Source organism: Phoxinus phoxinus, assembly GCF_949152265.1.
Source record: "Phoxinus phoxinus genome assembly, chromosome: 7".
NCBI classification, from domain to species: domain Eukaryota; kingdom Metazoa; phylum Chordata; class Actinopteri; order Cypriniformes; family Leuciscidae; genus Phoxinus; species Phoxinus phoxinus.
In genome coordinates this window covers 27,310,852-27,322,955 of record NC_136882.1, presented here as the reverse complement: position 1 = coordinate 27,322,955, position 12,104 = coordinate 27,310,852, and the positions used below count along the sequence as shown (strand labels likewise).

At 38.0% G+C, this 12,104-nt stretch overlaps 1 long non-coding RNA gene across 1 annotated transcript in view; it reads right to left on the bottom strand.

Annotated features, from left to right (window-relative positions):
• Window positions 1–8,005: 8,005 nt before the first annotated feature.
• The window catches only part of LOC307002039, a 33,224-nt gene continuing 29,125 nt past the window's right edge, over window positions 8,006–12,104 (bottom strand). The window contains exons 3-5 of the long non-coding RNA XR_013798404.1: window positions 9,570–9,631; window positions 9,322–9,420; window positions 8,006–8,232 (exon numbers count right to left, since the gene is read on the bottom strand). This is a non-coding gene — a long non-coding RNA (uncharacterized lncRNA). The remainder of the gene's footprint in view (window positions 8,233–9,321; window positions 9,421–9,569; window positions 9,632–12,104) is intronic.

Here is a 12,104-nt window from a genome sequence, read left to right as displayed (position 1 = left end):
TTAAAGCCAGACTGATGGCTGTCATTCTTTTATCTATCAGAGTCTGTCTTTCACAGCCTGATATTAAACTAATATCTTCTTTGAGCCAAGTAAGCAGATACTTGTAAAGATTTACTATGCAAAAATAACTTTATACCAAGAACTAAAGTGACACCATGTGCGAACACACAATAAGGGCATGCAACGTTTGGGTGGCTGGAAATCTGTTAATGGTTACTATTAACACCTTACTGGGAATACATTTGTGGTAGAGGAATATGATCAGGGACAAAATAGAACTTACCAAGCACCAAATACGAGTAAAAGATAAATAGCGTTGGTAAAATAAATCCTTAGTCTCTCTCTGTCTTAGCGTTATTCACGCTCATTTGCAGGGTCCACTTCACTCACACATGATGGCACAGGTTTTACGTCGGATGCCCTTCCTGTCATAACCCAGCACTGAGAGTGCTGGGACACATTCACAGTCACACTACGATAATTTGGCATATCCAATCAATGTTACCTGCGTGTCTGTGGGGGAAACCAGAGCACCCAGAGGAAACCCACGCTGACACGGGGAGAACATGCAAACTCCACACAGAAAGGCATCCTGGCTCAGCTGGGGCTCGAACCGGGGAGCTTCTTGCTGTGAGGCGACAGTGAGCCATCCTGGTAAAATAAATCCTTAGTGCAAGGATTCCTTAGTGCTATTATACAACTGTCAAATGAATAGTGAATGCTTCACTCATAGTCACAGGCTCCGGAATCGCATACTCTCTTACACTCTAAAAAAAGCTGAGTTGTTTCAACCCAATTTTGGGTCAAATATGGACAAACCCCAAATGTTGGGTTAAAAATGTATTTAAAAATTTAACCCAACGGCAGGGTTTGCCAATATTTGACCCAACATTGGGTTGAAACAACCCAGTATTTTTTAGAGTGCTTATTTTGAATAAGTAAGTACTTTGTGACTGCTAAAAAAGTACATTCTATAGTATGAACGAGTGTTGTATAATCCAGATGTACTACATTTACCAGCATTATGATAATAATAATCGCATACAAGTATGCGATTTCAGATGCAGCCACTTCTTTCAATCCTGAATGAATCAGGATTGATCGGTTGAATAAATTATTTAAATGATTTACTAATAAAGCGAGTCACTTGTTTAGTTTATGAATTAATTAGTGTTTTTTGATTAATCAGCTAAATGAATGATTCAAACATTCACTCATAACTACAGTGACTTGTTTCGTTCCTGAATCCATGTGTTTTGAACGAATCGGTTAAGTGAATGATTCACTGACTCACTCATAAATTGAGTCACTTGTTGCTACCTATTGGTGTGACGATGTAACCTGCAGAAAGATTTGGTGAAAAATCCCCACTAGGCCTACTACTGCACACTGCATAATATTGAATAGTCTGAGATTAGCGTCAAGCACCAGGCCAGGTGGTCAACTTGCCTTACATCCACACACCCACACAAAATATTTGAACCCTCTTTTGTATATGTGTGCCGCACTCATGTACACTTGTCACATTACCACACAATCCCACGCTAATGTAGAAACGCACATTATTCAATATTCATCAGCAAGCTGTCACATAATACACTTCTTCCGCCAACTCAATCACCCTACGCTGGTTAACATCTGACAGAGCAGACCAACCCCAAGAGCCAGCCATGTCTCTAATCTCCCCCTCCAGCTAACCCAGCCACTGTGGAATGGAGGTTTTTTTAGAGGGGCTCTATGTATAGCCGTCTTAAACATCGCCCGTGAGGCCACATTCTGTGGACACTTGTGGCGGATGGTGCCGTTTACAATCTGTGGGATTCAGTGATTGTTGGTCAGGAAAGTCTGTGTAAAAAATAGGAAATAATGATGGGCTTGGTGCTCATTGTGCCTCTTCATGGTATTAAAGGTCAGCATTGAATGCCGAGCAAAAGACACAGAGCTCATAAACAGGGCTCAGAATAGCCCGAGTCCAGTAAGCTTAGAGAACAGCGATACAAAGCACTCAAATGCTGTTCATAGAAAAATGCATGGATTTTACTGAGTTGAATTCATTTACTTAATTAGTTTAAGGGATTTTCTTAAAATTGCAAGTTGCCATGACATATAATCTGCACTCATTATAACAATAACCAACTGAAACGTTGAATTGTATCAGCTTACAAGAGATGTACGCAAACTACAGCCTTTATGTATATAATTTTTAAGAAATCGTTATGAACTTTGTCTCATGTTTTCTATGAGTGTTGTGTAACGAAGAACAATGTGCCAGCCCGTTTTATTAAAATGCTGACAATATCCCGTTAACACACAAAAAAAGCCACACACAGACATCAACTTTTGGTATGTGAAACACAGTGGTAAGTAAACTCAGTTACTAAATAACTTTGTAAATAAAACTGGCAAATAGTCAAACAATGCAACCACATAAATCACCCATGTCCCACGGTATGCTGGGAAGAGGGCGAATGGGACTGAACCACAAAACAAAATCTGTATATTCTTTGGTGCAAAAATCCAACTAACATTATTTGCTTGTTAGTTTGAGTGTTTATAACAGAAAAGCTGTATGAAATGTGCCTGAAATCTTTTAGCATTTAGGAATAGTAAGTAAACCAAATACCAAAAACCAAATGTAAAGTACAATACTCTATAGAAAATCACAATATTCTTTGATTAGAAAATTACAATAGGCAAACATTATGAAGCATGTAAATCCAGTACATGACATTACGCACAATGTATTATAGGCAAGGCTTGAATGTAAATGTAATGCTTAGTTTAATAAAATATGTAAAGGGGGGTCCTGCTCTGTCTGTCTATCCACCAAGGGCACTTTGGCCTGAAAAAGACTGAAAACCCCAGCCTTAACATATTCAGCTCATATTTCAGGAAAGCAAAGATTTGTATGACTTTTTTTTACCTTCCTATCATTTGTATGAATTTAGTGAATATACGAAAGAGTCTTTTTGCACATCTAAAAATTTTCTCAATGACTGCCAAAACTTGTGAAAGATAAGCATTATTTTCAGTTTAAAAGTGAGTAATTCTATTAATGGACATTTTAGTAATAATAATGATAAAGCTGTGTTGTTGATAAAAGGGAATGTGAGGGGGGGGGGGGGGGGTACCTGTGACAACAACAACAACAACAAGAGTTGAGAAACATATGTGAATCAATATGTAACATTTTCTCACACTACTCCCTGTCCTCATCTCTTCCTCTTCCCTTTAGTGGTGATCAATAAGTTCCCAGGCCAGTATGTACGAGAAACACTGCTGATTTCTGACCGCACAGTAGTGAAGGGCTATATGGCAGTCATTGAGTCTGCCATATAGCCCATTCCGCTCTTCCATTAGCTTTCAGCCTAGGTTACATAAAGACGGCCAGAGGAATCAAGGAGATCTTCCAGGGAAAATAAATAAATATGATAACTAGAGAAGAGGGCTACAAGATACAGACCTTACTCACAGTCCATTCATTTATTTATATTCATGCTAAGATTTGATGTGAGATATTTTGAATGGTACGCTACTTTGAGTCTTGCTTACATGCCGTGTGAGTGTGTGCGATACGCTACTTTGAGTCTTGCGTACATGCCGTATGAGTGTGTGCGATCGTGCGTGTGGGCATTGTCTTTGCATTACCCTGTGTGGGCGGCTGTATTAGCTCACCTGTGCGGCACAATGCCTCATGTCCCCGCGGTCACACTCAATTAGCCGCCACTGAGCGCGTGCAGGGCTGCCTCTCTTGTTTGCTGCCATTGGCTGATGGCCCCGGTGATAGCATTGAGCTGCTGTCTCCTCTCCAGCTCCAGCATGCAGCATTCTGTCTGCAGATGGCTGGTATGATAGCATTCACAGCTGCACCGGGGCACTTTCATCTGCTGCACATCTCCTGGCCCGATACCAAGCACAAGCAAGTAAGGGCGCAAACTGTTTCCGCCACCCACTGCCTTACTATGGCCTGTCCAAAACAGAGGTCATACAGGTTAGGGCTGCATTAAATAATCACAATAGAGGGAAGACAAACACTGGTAACAATGAAAACAGTGGTAGCTGGAGCTAACAGGGAAGTGTCCTCATCTAATCCACTGTAAATCCCAGGATCATGATTTACTTCTAGTACTTATGGTTTGTGACTTGTTTAAAGTTTTTAAGGGTATAATTTATCCACCTAAATCAGTGTTTCTCAACCCTGCTCCTGAATGACCCCCAACACTGCACGTTTTCTTTGTCTCCCTAATCAAACACACCTGATTCAACTCATCAGCTCATTAACCCATGTGATAATGAGCTGATGAGTTGAATCAGGAGTGTTTGATTAGGGAGACAAAGAAAACGTGGTGTGTTGGGAGTCCTTCAGGAGCAGGGTTGAGAAACACTGAACTAAATTAACTTAAATTGATTTGTATGTTGCTTTTTGGTTCTGTGGAATTTTTTAAGATTGCAATACGAGTTATTGTGGCAAACAAGGCGGGGCGGAGAGCCATGGGAATGGAGCGAGTCCGGTGGCATGAGTGCTAATGAGTGTCACCTGAGAGCCACACTGGTCTCGAGCCCCACGGAGGAACTCTGGAAGCATAAAAGGAGTTTATAATACAATGACCAATGGTGCTCATGTGGGTGACACTGGTTTAAATACAAAGTTCTGCCATGAAGCTCTAGTCTAGATGGCGCAGGCTAATATGTCCTTAACACAACCTGCTTGCAATCACACATAAACTATAGGGAACAGCTGATGGTTTGCTGCTATTTCTGTAGCAAATGAGCTTAAGTACTTGAGTAGCATTTGCCTTAGCAGTGCAGCACACTTTCCGAAACCCTCCACATTCCCCAGCTCCACCTGTATAGATCTGCTATGGGTGATTCCTACAATATGTTGTACAGCAGCAGCATTTCTTCTTACTCACAGCAAGTGTTGTGTGTATTGGCAATAGTAAGTCCCGTACTTACTCTGCATCAGCTGTAGCAATAAAAGCAGCAGCAGCGTAACAAATCAATTGCGCCAAGACCAAACATATCAACATTGTCATACCCATTACTGTGCCAAATACTGAGAGAGTTGCCATGACAGAAATCCATTTCCTGCTCTATCTGTTCCATTGATAGTAAAAAGGCAAAAAGAACTTGAATTGTCAACAGTTCACAAGGGTAATGATTCTTCTCACTTACAGCTCAAGTGTGTATGTTAATAATGAATCGGTCTCCACACTTGAGTGGCACTGTATGGGTTTTAAGGGCAGCGACCTTCTCCCTAATAGATGACCACTCAAACAGTCATCACTCACCCAACACACATCATTATCTGTGAATGAATCATTGGTTTATTCATTAAGAACACTTTCACCAGGGAAAAGGTGACAAATTCAGCCAAAGGTCACCACTGTCTCTCACAATTGACTTCTGGTTTAGCAACATCTGGTCAAGTTGATATCTTATACAGTACCTGGCATCTTTAATTATTAGGTGGTGTGATGGAGTGGACAAAACTCAAGGCTGTAACTGGAAGGTTGTTATTTTTGAGCACTGCAAAAAGAAAGCTATGAGCCATAACCATCATGCATGTGAGGAAGACACTTAACCCCTGATAACTCAAGGGAAATTGTGGGAATGCCTACAATTTTTTTTTTTATCAATAATATATTTTTAAGCAACTAAATTTAACTTACAGTACATACATTCAAGAACAGTTTGTCGCCTATTTGTCATATCTTTTCAGAGTGTTTTTCCTTTCATGTGTTCACTAGTTGAATGGCACAGTTTTCTCTAAACCAGCTTTGGAATGACATTTTTTTGTGTTCAAATAATCTGAATTGAAAAAAGTTTCTCTTGTATTGTAGAAAAAAGATACAGTGTTAACACAAAGTAAATATTTTCTACATAACATTTCAATCATTTATTTTAGATTTAGTACAAAGACAAATAAAAGTTAATCATTTAATTTAGGAAACATGCAACTATGTACATGAAACTGTCTTTCACAAAGGGATCATCATGTTTAGAGGTTATTTGGGTTAAAAACCTCTATCCTAGGTTACTTGCTTAAAAACATACTAGAACTTAATAGAAAGGCTTTTTATTACATAGGTTATTATATATAGGCACAATCTTTGTCTCTCACTCTCATATATATATATATATATATATATATATATATACACACTGTATACACACACAAACATACGGATCTACAGTATAATACTGTACATAAATACATTTCAACTAAACTTGAAACATCAGCCTTGACTGCTTTGTTATTACTTTTTTACCAATCCACTTAACTACAACTTATAAAAATGCAAATACTTTTAATACAACTGTTTTTAAATTGTTTTCAAAATCCACTTGACTCAGAAATCTAAGCACACTTATGGTCTCATAGCCAGTCCCCACTGTCTCCTTCAAAAAGGTTATGTTTCAGTTCTGTCATTCGACTCTTTCGCCTGTCCAAGCAGCTGATAAATCCTTATCACCACTTTACTGGAGGTGCTTATCTGGATGGCTCTTTTAGTCTCTAGGGTCTGGGATGCCCACCCTCCAGGGCCACATCCTCACTCCACTGCCTCCCCAGAGCCTCTCTTGCCTTGTCCAAATCTGTAATTGTGGTCTAATGGTCGTGTTTGAAGCTGATCTAGCACATAAACAGGCGAAGGAAGTCTTTAGAGCCTTAATCACTCAGTCCCTCCCTCTCTCTCTCTCTCTCTCTCTCTCTCTTACAGCCTCCCTCCTTCCCCTCTCTCTCCTTCTCTCCTTCCTCATCTCCCCTTCTCTGGTTCAGCCGATCAGGCCCCTGCTTCCCAGACAACTGCAAACAATTAGGCAAATTAGTGGCTCCGCCATCACCATCAAGAGGCCTGCTTGTTTATATCTTAATTGAAGCGAATGTCAAAACAGTCAAGGTTTGAAAGAAACAAGATGCGTCCATGAGATGAAATTCAAACTGCCAGCCAGCCCAAATATTAAGAGTGTTTGTTTAATAGCGTGCGACCAACTGGGAAAAAGAAGGATATAAGAGAAAAAAGAGAGGCAGTGAGAGAGAGAGGGAGAAAGTAGATATAAAGAATACATATGGGGGAAATTCAGGCAGACATTTTCCACATCTGTATATAAGATTTCTTTTATCTATTTAGCCCCTCTGCCCTCTCTTTTCGGCTCTTTCTCTCTGAGGGAATGGGAAATTTCAGATGTTGAATCCGTATGGATGCACGCAGTCATTGTGAAAGCTTTTTACTAAATAGAGAGAAAAAAAATATGCACTATTCATTGGGCTTATCCCCTCCCCCTCCTCCCGTACAATACATAAATAAACAGGAATGACCTGATTGAGATGTAAAAGGCAGGGACTCAGCTCTGGGAGCCATTCGTCAGAATGATGCATTAACCATAGTGTTTTCAGCAGGGCCTATGGCACTATGCACGCTAAACAGGGACCGCTTAAACTAATAGGCCTTTCTCATTACTACATATTCATTCGAGAGGCACGACGAGAGTATATTCATGAGGACTGGCTGTTTCTTGTTTACTTGTGACTTGTTGTGCAAGTACTGATAAGTGACTTCACCACCTACTAGCGATGTGCCATCCACTGCAAAAATCTTCCCTGTTAACTTACAGTAAACAACAGGCAGCTATTTACCTGTACAATGCTGTAATTTTACAGTGTAACAATTGTACTAACACTGTACAGAGTGTTCATCTGCTACAACAGTTTATTACAGTAAAAAATATGACCGTACGGTGCTGTAGAAAATATAGCTGTACAGTACTGTCAGGTGGTTGCCATTTTACTGTTATTTTAAATGTTCCTAATCTCCATAAACAATTACTACAAAATGTATTAAAGCACTGTAACCACTGCCATTCTAAAATGAAAACGTCTACAAACAAATGACTCCAACGTGAGATGGCTTTAAAACATTATGCTTTTATTAAAGCTAATATTGTATCAAATACATTCATTAAATGACGCTATTTTCACTTCACCAGTGAGAATGGGCTGAGCAGAACACCATGCTGTGACTTACAGAAACATCTGGTTGTAGAACAATACTGTGACTTCAGATGACTAAATAAAGCTCCATTCAAAGTCCATTATGGTTTCTTACATGGGGATTCTCAGTTGCAGACTCAGTTGCAGACAAGCTTCAGAGAGAAGCTTCCCTGTGTTTTGGACACAACATTCACCTGGCTAGCCTTTCTTCCCCATCTCAAGAGTTTACACAGATGAGCCTAAAATGCAATAATAGAGAAATATAAGATATTAGTTGAGGTAAGATTCATTGCACTTAAGACAGAAAAAAAAAACATTAAATTCACCATAAGTTGTTGCATTATGCAATCATCTGAGTCATCTTTATCTTTAACTTCAACTTCGATTTGAGGCATTAGGAGACGTTAGTCTCTTTGAGTAATGTAGACGGCAGTATATTTCTTTGTCAGAAGTGTTAAGCAGACAGATATTTAGGACTATGGCCTGTAAACTTAAAGATAAAAATGTCTGTTACAATGCTATCCTTAAATAAATTCAGAACAGTATTTTGAATGTGAAACTAAATTCTCTGTCTTTACCTCCCTCGCTCCCTCACCTCTCTCTCTCTTTATTTCTCCCAAACACACAAGTGTCTTAAAGCAATGAACGATGTTAGTTGGTTGGATTGTTCAGAATGGTCATGCTGTAGCATAGAGCTCTACACATGGCTGGTGCAATGATAGTTTAATTTTAATAGCAAGAACAGATCTGCCAGTGACAGAACCATGCAGACTGTATTTTCTACCAAACCCGTAAGACTTTTGTTCATCTTCGAAACAAAAATGAAGATCTTTTTGGTGAAATCTGAGAGATTTCAGACCCTCCATTGACAGATGACAGCTACACTTTGGCGCTTCAAAAAGTTAATAAGGAGATTGTAAAACTAATCCATAAGAATTGAGTGGTTTAGTCCAAATTTTTGCTTTATTTGATGAACATTGAATTCAGGCTTTTATTAATATGGATTAGTTTTATGATCACTTTATGAACTTTTGGAGGCGTACAAAACTCAACGGAGAGTATAGAAAGCTCTCAGATTTCATCAAAAAGATCTTCATTTATGTTCCGAAGATGAACGAAAGTCTGATGGGTTTTGAACGACATGAGGGTGAGGAATTAATGACAGGATTTACATTTTTGAGTGAACTAACCCTTAAATGAAATGGCACAGCTTCTAGTAAATGACCATTCTAAATCGCTGAACAGAGCTGGGAAGAGGGGCAAAATATCCAAATAATGATGTTTAATGACTAGCAGAGGATTTACCTTTGAACAAAATTTGGATTTACCTTTGAACAAAATTCTTCCTCTTGTATTGTAAGTTGAACACATAGTAGGTGACAAGATGGCAAACCCTGATGCCTTCACAGATGATGTGGCTTTCAATACTGATGAAAACAATACAGTTAATGAAAAAGAAAGATCTCTACAGAAATATATTAATATATTTATATATTATAATATATATTAATTAGACGGTGTGCTCAATACTGTTGTATATGTTCTATACTCCATGCCTTGTTTATCTGACACTTACCCGGCAGTGTCAGTTGTGGACTGCAGGGTGGGCTCAGTCTGATCTGCTGCAGTGGCACACATCTGCAGAACATGGACAACGGTATACTGTTTAAGAATGAAATTGTGCATACAGTCATAGCAGGCATAAAAATAACATTAAACAAAACTTACAACAGTCAAAAAAACTGAGTTTGCATGAAACTATGAAAACTACGAGTTGGCATGTGCCTGACATGCATTGCACACAAGCTGGTCTTAGCACATATGTTACAAGTTATCATTTTTATATTGCAGCCTACAGACCTTAACAGCAAAATAATCTTACTAGTCCAACTCAATATTGAAGGTACTCTCTCACAGAATAATAAACTACTTGAAAACAGAGACAGCCAGTTGAGTAACTGTGAGCCACATAGTGCACATTTCTATAAATCACACAACAAATTGTAAAATAAGTTCCAGTCTCTCACGTAGATTTGACAACAAATCGAGATGATCACATATACCTCAGACATTTGATTAGATTGCAAATAAATGCTAACGAACAAGCTATCTAACATAGTTTGCCGATTTGTTTACCAGTAAGACCCTAAAATATAAAAATCTTCTCCTTTAATTATGCTTTGTATTTTTTCTTCTCTCTTAAATGTATCTGATTGTAGGCCTGTTGACTGTTGATGGGACTTGATGTCGTGATTTTCCTCAGATTGTCATTTACAGTATTCAAATGTATTTATAAAGAACGGCAAATTACTGTACAAAATGTCCTGTTATTTTACAGTATTTTTTTACAGCACCTCTGCAGCTACACTTTGCCTTTCTGCGAGTAACTCAATACAGCAGTTTGCTCATATACATGAAACAAATGCAATGGCACAATTCAGAGACACTATAAACAACTAAAAATTGCAAAAATCATAAGCAGATGTGATGGCAAAAGCAAGTGCCTTCAATGCTGTGCTTTATAAAAAACAAGATTGATATGTTGTAGGAATGCTGATAAAATACTATTATAATAAGAATATCTGTTTTAACAACAGTAAACACAACAAAGCAGAGGTCTAAAATTAAAATACCAAACTCACATATTACTGTACATTAACAATGCAGCCAATTATACAGTTAATGTACAACTAATATTGTACCTTACATCTTTCTAAAGTTTTTTTTTGTCAGGTATACACAGATATATTATACATACAATATATACAGGTTTGTTATATTATATATAAATACTTTAATATTTTACAAATATATAAATATTTTAATATATATATTAATAAAAAAATCTATATATACACTACTATTCAAAAGTTTGGGGTCTGTAAGATTTCTAAATGTTGTTGAAAGATGAGTCTTATGCTCACTAAGGCTGCATTTATTTGATAAAAAATAGTAAACGCAGTGATACTGTGACATATTATTACAATATTATTTAAAATAACCTGATCTATTTCTATTCTATTTGAATATATTTTAAAATGTAATTTATTCCAGTGATGGCAAAGCTAAATTTTCAGCATCATTACTCCCGTCTTCAGGGTCACATGATCCATCAAAAATCATTCTAATATGCTGATTTGTTGGTCAATAAACATTATTATAATTTTATTTAATTCATAGCCTATAATTTAAATTATTACACCGATTATTACAACATATATATATATATATATATATATATATATATATATATATATATATATATATATATATATATATAATTTAGTTTAACCTTTATTTCTAATTACTTGTTTTTCCCTCTTAGGCCTATACTTTGACATGGCCTGTAGGTGGTAATGATTTATTCTCAGAATTTTCTCAGTAGTTTCATAATAATAACAATAAAGTGCACCCTAATCAGAAAAAACAATCAAATAAACTTACAAATAAGCCTAAAATGCTTTATTATCTTCTTTTTTTACACAACATTTTTATGTTTGCCTTTGATTAAAAGAAAACACCGCCTTGCAAGGGAATATATATGGAGTTGTGTTGAGTAAGTAGATGGATGTTTATGGAGCAGGTGAGCTCAGAAGTTTGGCTCCAGCATTAGGGGCCAGACAGACATATAGACTCTACCTATCAGGCACCGGTCTGCACAGAGCCCACGAGTATCAGCGCTCTAATTGGATCAGTGGCACGAATGTGATTACCGCTGGCGTATTTATTTACATAATAATTATTATTGCCAGCCCTGTGGTGCCAGTGGATGTGGAGGGGGGAGGGCCAGAAATACGGCTTATCCGTGTGTGTGTGTGGTGTGTGTGTGTGTGTGTGAGAGAGAGAGAGGTCGCAGAACGTGCCTCCCCCTTCAGTGCAGAGCTGATATGATGGCATTATTCTATTAGTGCTCCAGTGTGAAGTTTGAAATGAGCTCTGATTGGATTAGTTAACGGCGAGGACTAGATATTGTGGAATGAGGTTAGTGGCAGCACACGCAGGCGGCCTCAGCTCGGGCGGCCGTAATTAGGAGTCTGTCCAGGGAGTGCGTTTGGAACTGTGCCAACACGCATCAATGACTCCTCCTACCGCAAATATAAATACTAGATTA